Here is an 11,963-nt window from a genome sequence, read left to right as displayed (position 1 = left end):
ACATGATCGGGATCCAAAAATAAAAAAAAAAAATTTTTTTTTTAAAAAGCCAGACCTTTGGACTTTCTTGATCTTTAGTCGCTTCCCCTTCGCTAAATTTCCATCTCTATCTCGACCTCGGTCTTGTTACAAAAGGTAAAACAGCAACAACACTGCGCCTGCCTTTTCACTGGTGTGAAGTTTTCAGGAGCCAGTACGCAGGCCCAGAGAACAAACACTTTTGTACGAGAGCTTCCTCTTAGGAGCCTCGAAACCTGGGTGGATGAAACTGGGTAAAAAGTGTTGAGTGGGAACCTCCCATCAAGGTGAAGGGAGACCTCAGAATGACAGGCTCTCGGAGCCCGTTTGACTTTCTGCTTGGCCTTTCCACGCCCAGGATTCGAGACCCCCCTCTCCACCACGACCCCCCAGGCTGGGGTATTTTGCCCAAAGCCCCACAGCCAGCAGGGGCTCAGGAACACAGAGTCTGGCTCTGCAGCCCACTGGGGACCTTCATGAGTTGCCACCCCGTGCCTGGCCCAGCGCTTCACCCAAACCAAAAGCAGTTCTTACTCCTGGGCCACCCAGGGGTGCTGCAGGGACTGACTTCATCTTCAGCTGGGTGTGCCCCCCTGTTATTTATTGTTTATTGAGGTGCCATTCACATAACATCAGACTAATGATTTTCAAGTAACAATTCAGTGGCATTTAGAACACTCATAATGTTCAGAATTTACCCAGTTTCAAAACACATTCATCACTTCCAAAGGAGACCCCCATGCTCATCAGACACACTCATTAAGTCCTCCCTACCCCCAGGCTCTGGAACCACTAATCTCCTATTGTCTCCATGGATTTACCTGGAAATGATTCTACCGACATCAAAAGTCCAGAATTTCACATGATTCCACTTACTGAAATGTACTTCTGAAATACACAATTCCAATTCTGAAATGTCCACCCGCTATGTCTGTCTTTATGTCCAGTGAACAGTTTGATTAGTGTAGCTCTGTAGTATGGTTTGAAATTGGAAAGGGTGAATACTCCAACTTTGTTTTTCTTTTTCAAAATTATTTTTATTTGTGTCAGACTTGTACTGGGGGTCCCTTGGAATGCCACACAAATTTCAGAATCAGTTTTTTTCCATTTCTACAAAAGAAAAAGGGCCATTGAGCTTGTCACAGAGATTGCACTAGACATGCAGATCACTTTGGGCACTACTGCCATCTTGGTAATATCAAGTCTTCCAAACCCTGCACACAGAATGTCATGCCATTCATTTATGTCATCTTTAATTCTGTCTTGTAGTATTCAGTGTACAAGTATCACAACTACTTGGTTAAATTAATTCCTAAGTATTGTATCCTTTTTGATGCTACTGAAAAGTGAATTGAGGCCCTGGCTGAGCAGCAAGGTTGCTTAGCGCATCGTCCCCGTACACCAGGGTTTTCAGTTCCGTCCTCATGACGCCATCAGGGCACAAACAAGAATTAACCAGGGACTGCAGCAATGAGTAGAACAACAAACCAGTGCTGATGCTTCTCTCTCTCTCTCTCTCCCCCATTCCCCCCTCTCTCTCAGTTCCATCAATAAAGAAATTGAATTATTTTCTTAACTTCTTTTTTGAATTGTTAATTGCTCATGTGTGGAAATACAGCCAATTTCTGTGTTGTTCTTTTATCCTGCAGCTTCACTGAATTTGTTTTCATCCGCCAAGGAAGGGATGGGTAGTTTTGCTTGTTTCTTTTCAATCTATATGCCTCTTATTCCATTTTTCTTGCCTAGCTGTTCTAGCTAGAACTTTCTGCTTATAGACAATGCTGCTTATAGAATTTTGAATAAAAGTGAAACCAGACCTTCTTGCCTTATTCCTGATCTTAGTGGGAGATAACCTGAAGTCTTTCACCAGTGAATATATTAGCTGTAGTTTTTTTCATAAATGCCCTTAATCAGATTGAAGAAGTTCTCTTCTATTCCTAGTTTGTTGAATATTTTTATTATGAAAAAGCATTGGAGTTTGTGAAATTATTTTACTGCAATTGAGATGATCATATGTTTTCATTTTATTAATATGGTATATTACACTGGTAGATTTTCATATGTGAAGTCCCTGGCACTCCTGGGATAAATCTTACTCTGTCATGGTGTGTAAACCTGTTAACATTCAGCTGGATTGAGCCTGCAAATATTTTGTTGAGGGAATTTTGCATCTATATTCACAGATTTGGGGCTGTCGTACTCTTTTCTCGTCATATCTTGGTCTGCCTTCCACACAGGGCAATGTTGCGCACATTGAACGATTTGGTCTCACTGCTTTTTTTTTTTTTTTTCTCGTAAGAGTTTGAGAAGAAGTGGTGTTAATTATTCATTAAACCTTTGGTACAATTCACTAGGGAAGCTACCTGGTCCTGGGTTTTTCTTTGCCACCAGGTTTTTGAGTACTGATCTAATTTTTTATTTATGTTTTCAGATTTTTCCCCCCTCTCGAGTCAGTTTTCGTGGTTTGTGTGTTTCCAGGAATTTGCCCATTTAACCTAATTGTTCGTAGTTTTCTCGTATTGCCCTTTTTTCCCCTCTTAAAGTAGCTACTAATATCTCCGTTGTGCTGCGTTTAAGTCATCTTATCCCTGGTCTAACGTTCGTTTGGTTGCTATAAACTTTTGACTATCTTCCAGAATTCGCCCAATGTTGATGCTCACACTTTTTGGTGCTTCTGTGTAGGGATGGGCCCATGGAGCTTCTTCTTCTGCCGTTTTCATTGACAAGACTTCTATTTTTTGTTTTGTTTTAGCGCGGAATGACAAAATGCCTCTGATACGCCCAACTTTCTTTCGCCACACGTCCCCTGTGACTACGACCCAGTGCCTTCCCTCAGCGCTGCCTTCCCACTGTCTGGGTATCTGTCCCCACCATGTCTCTAAACCTCTCTAGCTGTAACACTCAGCTATCCCCCTCAAAGTCTCCGCTCCGTCCCTCATCCTTCTCCATCCCCTCTCCACCGCAGTCACTGCCGCCTTTCTTTAGGCGGCACACACGCACCCCCACACCCTACCCCTTCTTCTGTTTCGCAAGTTCCTTAGACGCAGTCACTCCCCTCCCGCTTGCTTGCAGGCGCAGCGAGTGCAGGGGGAGCCAGAGGCCCGGCCAGCGCTGGGGTAAGGTCCCCAAGTCTTCAGCCCGTTTCCCGGGCCCTCACTCGGGCACGTGCTCGCAGGGCCCGCGCTGCGCGCTACGGAGCGCGCGCCCCCGGCAGCCGGTTTAGGGAGGGACCTGAAAGTGAATTGCGCAACAGGGCTCGGGTCTCGAAAGTGCAGACTGAGAAACCGGGTTTGCAGGCGGGAGGGAGGCCTCTGTTTCTGGTTTAAAAAGAAAGTTAAAAAAAAAAAAGAGAGAGAGAGAGAGAGACTAGGAAGGTGAAAGAAAGAGAAGCTGCGGGGGGGCCTTTCCCACGATAACGGACGAAACTCCGGAGCCAACCGCCCTTGGCAGATTTAAAAAGGCACTGCTGATCTGATGTTGAATTGAAAAAATTCAGCTTCAGGGGATCAGCTAGGAGCCCACGGGCCAGGAGAGCTGGTGTGGGCCCAGTGGCGTCCTCAGTCCGGTCCAGGGACGGAAACTGGCTGTGGATCCCTGGTCCCCGCTTACCCCAGAGCAGCAGGCGGGGCTTCCTGCACCTCCTCCCAGATCTCACAAACTGGACTTAAGCAACAACGTTCAAGTAATAAGCATGAGCGAGAATGTTGCATGGTCCCTCTCCTAGCTTCTGGGGTTTGTGAGACTCCTCGGTATTCCTTGGCTTGAAGAGGCCTCACTGCAGTCTCTGGCTCCATTTCACAGAGCATTCTCCTCAGGGTCACTCGGTGTTGTCAAACCTCCCTCTCTTTTCTCTTGTAAGTACATTGGTACATCTGGTAAGTACATTGGCATTAAGGACACTCTAAATCCAGAATAAACTCAAGCTGAGATCCTTCATTTAATTACATCTGCAGAGACTCTATTTTAAAGTTAAGTTTACATTCATAGATACTGAGGGTTTGGACTTTGGACATACCGTTTTGGGAGATGCTATTCGACTTAGTACACTGCCTAATTCATTGACTTTTTCCCCTAGACCCTGGGGGGAGGGGGGGAGGTACACAGGACCAAGGGATACATTTTTCAAAGATGAGCCCCAAAGCCCAAAAGCTCTTGCAAGACCTGCCTAAAACATCCAGACTCTCTGATGAATAAAGTTGGAGCACTCAGTGGATATGAATTTTTAAACTAAGCCAAAGAAAATAAGGATTTGACTTTTGTGGCCATCAGAAAAAAAAAACTAGACAAGATTTCTCCCCCGTAAACTGGGATGAGGACACTCACAGAAATGATCTCTTAATAAGACCAGGTGGATAAAAGAAGATAAATTGGGACACAAGATTAACTCACACTGGTATTGAGAAGAAAAGCTGAAGAGGTCTTTCCTCCTGCAGAGTGGGGGCCGTCTTTCTGGTGCACCCTCTTGTAGCGAAATCAGACACAGTTACAGGACACAGTCCTGGTTCAATGTCACTAAAGACAATTAGCATTTCTTTCTATTTTTACAATCACTGTTGTAAATAATATATCTCAATGAATTGTTGCAACTCCCTATAAGGCACTACTATTCCATCTTTAAAATCAGAACATAGAGAATCTGAGGTATCACACAATTTGCTGAGGGCATGGAAATCCTCCAGGCCTTCGATAGTGAGTGATGCAGAGACTGACTGCACAGGCTTCCTCAACTAACTGCTATTACCCTACCCATTTTACAAACTAGGAAGCTGAGGCTTTGAGTTGTGCTTTAACTGGGCAAACAACATACATTTACTGAATGGCGGAGCCTAGTTCTGTCTACGAGAGCATAGACTATGCCCATTAAGGCTGACATTGCTGTGGACTGGATAGTCTAGGTCCTTTGACCATTCTCAAAAAGACAACTGAGATTAAAGCCACGCTGATTCTCATGCCTGTTTTCCTCAATCAGAGAACTCAGTATAAGTAAGTATTCACGATCAGTTTCCTCTGCCTCCCCTTCATTCCCATAATGCTTTCATACTTCTTTGTCCTTAACCCAAACTTCTTTCACCTCCCCAGCTTTGCACTGTGTTTCCTGGTACTTCTATATAATTAACCAATGCCCTATAGCCTCAATTTCTTCTTAGGTAAGTTTTTGGGTCTCTCTTGATAGAAATGCAATCCTATGAGAAAGTCAGGAGCCACATTTGAGACCTTCATTACTTCCCATTTTCTCTTCCCCATCTGTTATGGATTGAACTGTATGCCCCCCAAATACATATGTTGAAGCCCTAGCTTCAAGTATCTCAAAATGTGACCTTCTTTGGAAATAGGGTTATTGAAGATATAATTAAAGGTGCCTAATTCCATAATACCAGTTGTGTCCTTGTAAAAAGGGAAAATTTGCATACAAATGCATCCACAAAGAGACTGCTATATGAAGATGAAGGCGGAGATTTACAAGCCAAGAAACACAGATCATTGCCAGCAAACAACCAGCATCTGGGGGAAGACATGGAACAGATTGTATCCCACCACTCTCAGAAGAAACCAGTCTTACTGTCTGTCACCTTGATTTCAGACTTCTAGCATTCAGAATTGTGAGACAGTAAATTTCTGTTGTTGAAGCCAGCAAGTTTGTGATGCTCTGTTATGTCAGCCCTAGAAAACCAATATACCAAACCTCTGGTAAAATTCCTGTTTAAACCTCAGACCATTCAACCCAAGTTACAGTTTAATGCTTATTTCTTCGAGGATACTTCCTTGATCATGCTCTTCGATGTGGTACTTCTTTTCGGAGCACTTATTTAACTCTTGCAACTGCACACATGCTAGTGTTGTCTGATTAACATTTGGCTTTACTGCTACGTACTAACCCTATGACCCCAGCAAAGGTTCCTGTTTTGCTCACCAATCATATCCCTGGAGTAGGTGCTCAGCAAATATTTGCTGAGTAGATTAAAGCACTTCATTGTTTTAGAAGCTAATTCCTTTTTGAAATACAAGGAACTTTTGGCAACTATAATCTGCCAAACCTTATCAGTCATCCTACATTGAATATGTACAAGACTCTGAGTTTTGTATTATTGCATAATTGCTTCCTAAATGACACTCAACATTTTTTAGTCCTATTTCTTGCTCTTGTCATTTGACCACCATTTTATTGACTTTTTTTGGCTTATGTATTTGAATTTTTTATTGACAGTCCTCTCGTCTCCAGATTCTTCTTCATAGCCTTTCAGCAGCAATTGCCTCAAGTGCAGTTTGGGGCGGCAATTGCCACATTTTCATTTTCTGCAGCCATTACATGGCATGGCATTTTTTCCATCATCTTACATTTCACCATGTTTGTCTTGTAGCCAATTTGTTAGAACATTAAGAGGCAGATGGTCTAGCATTATTTTTAGCCCCAGGTGGAGGAAACTTGCTCTTTCTTAAATGACAGTCAAAGATAGCTAGTGCTATCTTGAAATCAGCCAAGGATGCACCATTATGCAACTTGGGGCAGATAATGCCTTGGTGATAAGTGGTGGATACAAGAGAATGACAACCTATAAGGGGCTTCTTGGATTTTTTATGAGTGTTATCTTCCCAGTAAGAAGAGAGATGGAAGATGTTGTACAAGGGTTATAGTCGTGATGGCACATTAAGATACTAGACAAAATGAAACAATTTAGCTGCACATTTTTTAATTTAGAAATGTTGTACTTACTGTATTTGCAAGGTTCAAATATCAAATATTTGTGTATCTTATTGTGGTATAATGAGAAATATATTTGGTCTTTGCTCCCTGTCTCCTTCCTTTCAGGCACAGATTTCACTGGAATCTCCTGAGTGATGAGTGTCTTTTGTATGCTAAAGAAATGAGTCCTGCTGGAGCTCCAAATAGCTTCAGATTAGGGACCAGTCATAGGAAGATCAAGCCATGATCTCTTCAGGCAAGGAAAGAGCCTCTGCAGATTGAGTTCAATCACCAGAGGCCAGTGATTTAATCAGTTATGTCTGTATAGTTCATACAGGCTCCTAAACAATAAGGTTCAGAGAGCTTCTGAGTTGGTGCACATGCGGGGGAGCTGGGAGGTAGTGTGCTGAAGAGGGTGTGCAAGCTTTACGCAATATTCCCACACACATTTGTATAGCCAAATGACAAACTGATACACAAAATGTGATATCCTTCAGCTGAAAAAGTAACAAAGTACTGGCGTGCTACAGTGTGAGCCTTGAAAATATGAAGCTAAGCAGAAGAAGCCAGACACAAAAGGACACATATTATGTAATTCTTTTTATATGAACTGTCCAGAATAGGCAATTCCAGAGAGGCAGAAGGTGCAATTGTGATTTCCAGTGCCCAGGGGAGGGTGAGGAGCAGAATACGTTTGACACTCTGGAGTTAGATTGTGACGCTGATAGCACAACTCTGAATATGGTGTAGACCAGCGGTCCCCAACCTTTTTGGCACCAGGAACTGGTTTGGTGGAAGACAATTTTTCCATGGACGGGGCAGGGAATGGATGGTTTCAAGACGATGTGTGAACTTTATTTCGACTATTATTACATTGTAATATATAATGAAATAATTGTACAACTCACCATAATGCAGAATCAGTGAAAGCCCTCAGTTGCTTTTCCTGCAACTAGTCAGTCATATCTGAGGGTGATGGGAGACAGTGACACCCAAAGTGTGTTGCTAATCTCCAGTCTACTCCGTAATCTCGTTTTGGTTGCTGCCACTGCAGAAAGCCCTGCTTCACATACACAGGCGGTTAGAAATGGAAGCCAGCTTTTCACTGCTTTTGTGGCAGTCTCAAGATTTTCTACCTTGACTTTAATCCAGAACAGATGGAGATCTGAGGTTGTCTCAAACATATTTTAAGGCCACCATCATATTTTGTGACCTTAAGAAGTCGATCCTCTTCTAGCTCAGACAAAGTTGATTCACCTGGCTTATTCACAAGTGGGTCATGGATCAACTCCCTCCCAGTCCAGGGGGTCTTTTGTGGTTGGGAAGTAATGCTCAAGCTCTTTTTTTAAAAAGAGATTTTATTTATCTATTTTTAGAGAGAGGGGAAGGGAGAGAGAAAGGAAGGAAAAGAAACATCAACGTGTGGTTGCCTTTCACACATCCCCCACTAGAAACCTGGCCCAGACCCCAGGCATGTGCCCTGAGTGGGAATCGAACCAGCAGCCCTTTAGTTTGCAGCCCATGCTCAATCCACTGAGCTACACCAGCCAGGGCACTCAAACTCTTTTGAGAGCTGAAATAGGTGATCATGCTGGGAGAAAGAAGGCCCTGGCTCATCTCTTTCAAAATATCTGCTAGTTGAAACATGTCAAAATCTCAGTGTTCACTCATCACCCCCATAATTCCAGTTTGGCTCTGAATACAGCCACTTTATCAGCCAACTTGAACACAGTGTAGTTCTCTCCTAAAGTGACAGATTGAGTTCATTGAGCAGGCCGAATATGCCACACAGGTAAGCAATTTGACAGTCCATTTTGTGTCACTAAAATGTGCTGTGAGTGGTGACTATTTTCCTAAAAGAAATCTCTGGACCAGCTTTTGTAACTTGAAAACTCAGGCCAGTGATCTACCTTTAGGGAACTGTCTCACTGTCTCACTTCCGTGTATAAGAGAGGACATGTGTGCTGTGCTCCCATCCTCACAGAGCTGCAATACAGACAGAGCCATATTTTAATGTGGTTGATAATTTTATTTTAAAGAGGAGAAGGGAGGGAGAATGAGAGGAGGAAGAGAAAAATCAATGTGTGGTTCCCTCCTCAGTGCCCCCTACTGGGGACCTGGACAGCAACCCAGGCTTGTGCCCTAAATGGGAATCCAACCCGTGACACTTTGGTTCATAGTCCAGGGCTCAACCCACTGATCTGCACCAGCCAGGGTGATGATTTTTTTTTTAGTGATCTTTTAAAACATATTCTATTTTTAAGATTTTATTTATTTATCTTTAGAGGGGAAGGGAAGGAGAGGGGGAGAGAAACATCAATGTATGGTTGCCTTTTGTGCATCCCCTGCTGGGAACTGGCCTGTAGGGACCTGGCCTGCAACCCCGGTATGTACCCTGACTGGGTAATTGAACCGCGATTGTCTGGTTCGTAGGCCTGCGCTCAATCCACTGAGCTACACCAGCCAGGGTGATGATTTTAATCACATCCTGCAAAACATTAAGTTCAGGTGACATTTTTTTGGCTAGCCAGCATTTCTGTATGGATGACACAATGTGTAGACACATTCAGAACTAATCTCTCTGACTCAAGTAGTAAAACCAGAAAGCCATCCAGTCACAGGAGCCTCTCCTTCCATGCATATACTGACACAAAATGACCAATTTGGTTTTCTGAGATGTAGTCATTCAAAGATTTGAATAGTTCTGCAGCTGTGGTGTTCGTGGACAAAAAAAACTGCATATAACATTCCCATGCACATCCTCCTGAAAAATATATCACACAAAAACAACCCTTGTTGCCTTCTTGTCAACATTGGTAGACTGGTCAACCTGATTCATGCCACAGTGACTCATTTCCCCTCTCTCACAATTGTGCCTTTGCTATTACATCAACTCATCTGGTCATGGTGCTAGCTAAAGGAGGAACACATGCCACCGTTTCAACCACTGCCTCTCCTAAAAATTTACAGCAAATGTCCTTTGTAGCAGGCAGGATCAACTCTTCATCAATAGTAAAGAATTCCTTAGCTTTAGCAATGTGGGTAGCCAGTGAGAATGATGCTCTAGGTACAGACACATTTGATGAAGTGGTGGCCTTCAGTAATTGCTTCTGTTCTTCATGTTCACATTGTTTTTTCTTTTGCAAAAGTCCAAAGGCTTGTCTTTTAATGCATGGTGCATGGTCTCCATGTGGTGAAGCAGTTTTGAGCATTTCTTGGCTTCTAGATAGCCTATTACCACATATTGTACAAGGTGGACTTGGAGAATGTGAATCACCTGTTGCAATGACCACGTAATTTAACTAGGACTCTTGGTATTTTTTTCTTTTAAAAAAGATTTTTTAAATTTATTTTTAGAAAAGTGGAAGAGAGGGAGAAAGAAAAGGAAGGAAACATTGATGTGTAGTTGCCTCTCATCGCCCCCAGCTGGGGTCCTGGCCCAAAACCCAGGTATGTGTCCTGCCTGGAAATTGAACCAGCAATACTTTGTTTCCAGGCCAGCACTCAGTCCACTGAGCTACACCAGCCTTGGCTTAGTATTTTCTTTTAAATGTAGCTCTCTTTTTGTTGACTGTCTTTGTCTTCTGCTGTCTCATAATTGGGCCTTTCCCCCCATTCAAAGAAGCTCTCCAGTAATGTTTGGTTTTTACTCATTTTGGCTGGGGGTAGCTAGCGGACTTACCCAAACTGTGACTGAGACAAGTACATAGTGCAGAAAGGAGGAATGGATGGAAGTGGTAGATAAAATTATGGGTGGGCCATGCATGGACTGAAAATAAGTGTCAGATTCTGACAGGCCTGCCAGCAGATGCAGCTGTACAATTGAAGTGCACCAACTCACTTCCCACTATAAAGTCTGCCACCAGATGCACCTTAATTGTCACTTGCCACTCATGGGTAGGGTTTTGATATGAGTCTGCAAGCAATTGACTTATTATGGTCTCTGCAGTCAGACCTCACTGCTGGTGATAATCCATTTGTAGACACTCCCTAGCACAGCATCACTGCTTTAGCTCCACCTCAGATCACCATTAGATTCTCCTAATCTTGGGATCACACACCCCTTGCATGTGCAGTTCACAATAGAGTTCTTTGCACTCCAGTGAAAATCTAAGGCTGCAGCTGATCCATTCAGGAGGCAGAGCCCAGGTGATGAAGGGAGCTGTGGGGAGCGGCTGTAAATCCAGATGAAGCTTCACTTGCCCACCACACACCTGCTGTGTGGCCCAGTCCTAACAGGCCATGAGCCAGTATCAGTCCGTGGCCCAGGGGTTAGGGACCCCTGGTCTAAATAGCTAAAACCTAGATTAGTTGGCCCCAACATCCAGCGTCGTACTTAGTTATCACATGCTATTTCTTCAATAAGCATTTCCAACTCCCCATGTGGCCCTTAACCCAACCCTACCATTTTACAGAACCACACAGCCTTAATTAGTGGAAAATACCTGTGATTTCACATTAGTTTCAGTTGCTGGTTTCAGCCTTCAGTTGCTAGGCTATTCGTGAATTTACTGAATTACTGCCAAGCATTTATTGACAGGAAAAGAGATGACTCAACTTCTTTTTTTTTCTACTCAAAGGAATTCATTTCTAAAATCACAGGGGCATAGTCCACTGTCTGGTATTCTTTCCCCTGATTTATGACTTCTCTTGCTGCTGCTGCTCCTGACATCTCTGCTGTTATCTGATATGTCCTTTTTTAGTAATCTTTTATCATTAGGTGCTGTTAGGAATCTTACTTCATCTGGAATTCTGCAGCTTCACTGCCTTTAAGTATGATTTTAATCTCTCAAGCCTGGATTTTACTTTATTTCCAGAATCTAAGTATTTAAGTGTCTCTATAATTTTGGTGAACACTTCAGCCTTTATATTTTCCTGAAACATTGCCTGTTGAGCCTCCATTATCTCATTCTCTCTGTTCTCTCCGCCTGACACTTCTGTTAGATTTCATGTTAGCCCTCCTCTGTTCCATTCCACTCAATATCTCTCCTGTACTCACCACCCCCTCTCTCTTCCCACACCCCTCTCTTACTCTAGGTATTTCTTCAGGTCTATAATCCGGGAGACTAAATTTCTCTTCAGTTTTGTTCACCTGTTTACACTGTTCACTGATTTTTTACTTTTAATGACTATATTTTTCATTTTTATAATTTCACTTTGTTTTCTAAATTACATTTTAAAACATGTTTTTTCAAATATTGTGATCATGTTTTTATCTCCTTCGTCATATTTTTTGACAATTTCAGCTGACATCTCTATTATC

The sequence above is a fragment of the Artibeus jamaicensis genome, unplaced genomic scaffold (assembly GCF_021234435.1).
Source record: "Artibeus jamaicensis isolate MK-2021 breed Jamaican fruit bat unplaced genomic scaffold, CSHL_Jam_final scaffold_1964, whole genome shotgun sequence".
Taxonomy (NCBI): domain Eukaryota; kingdom Metazoa; phylum Chordata; class Mammalia; order Chiroptera; family Phyllostomidae; genus Artibeus; species Artibeus jamaicensis.
This window is presented reverse-complemented; position numbering follows the sequence as displayed.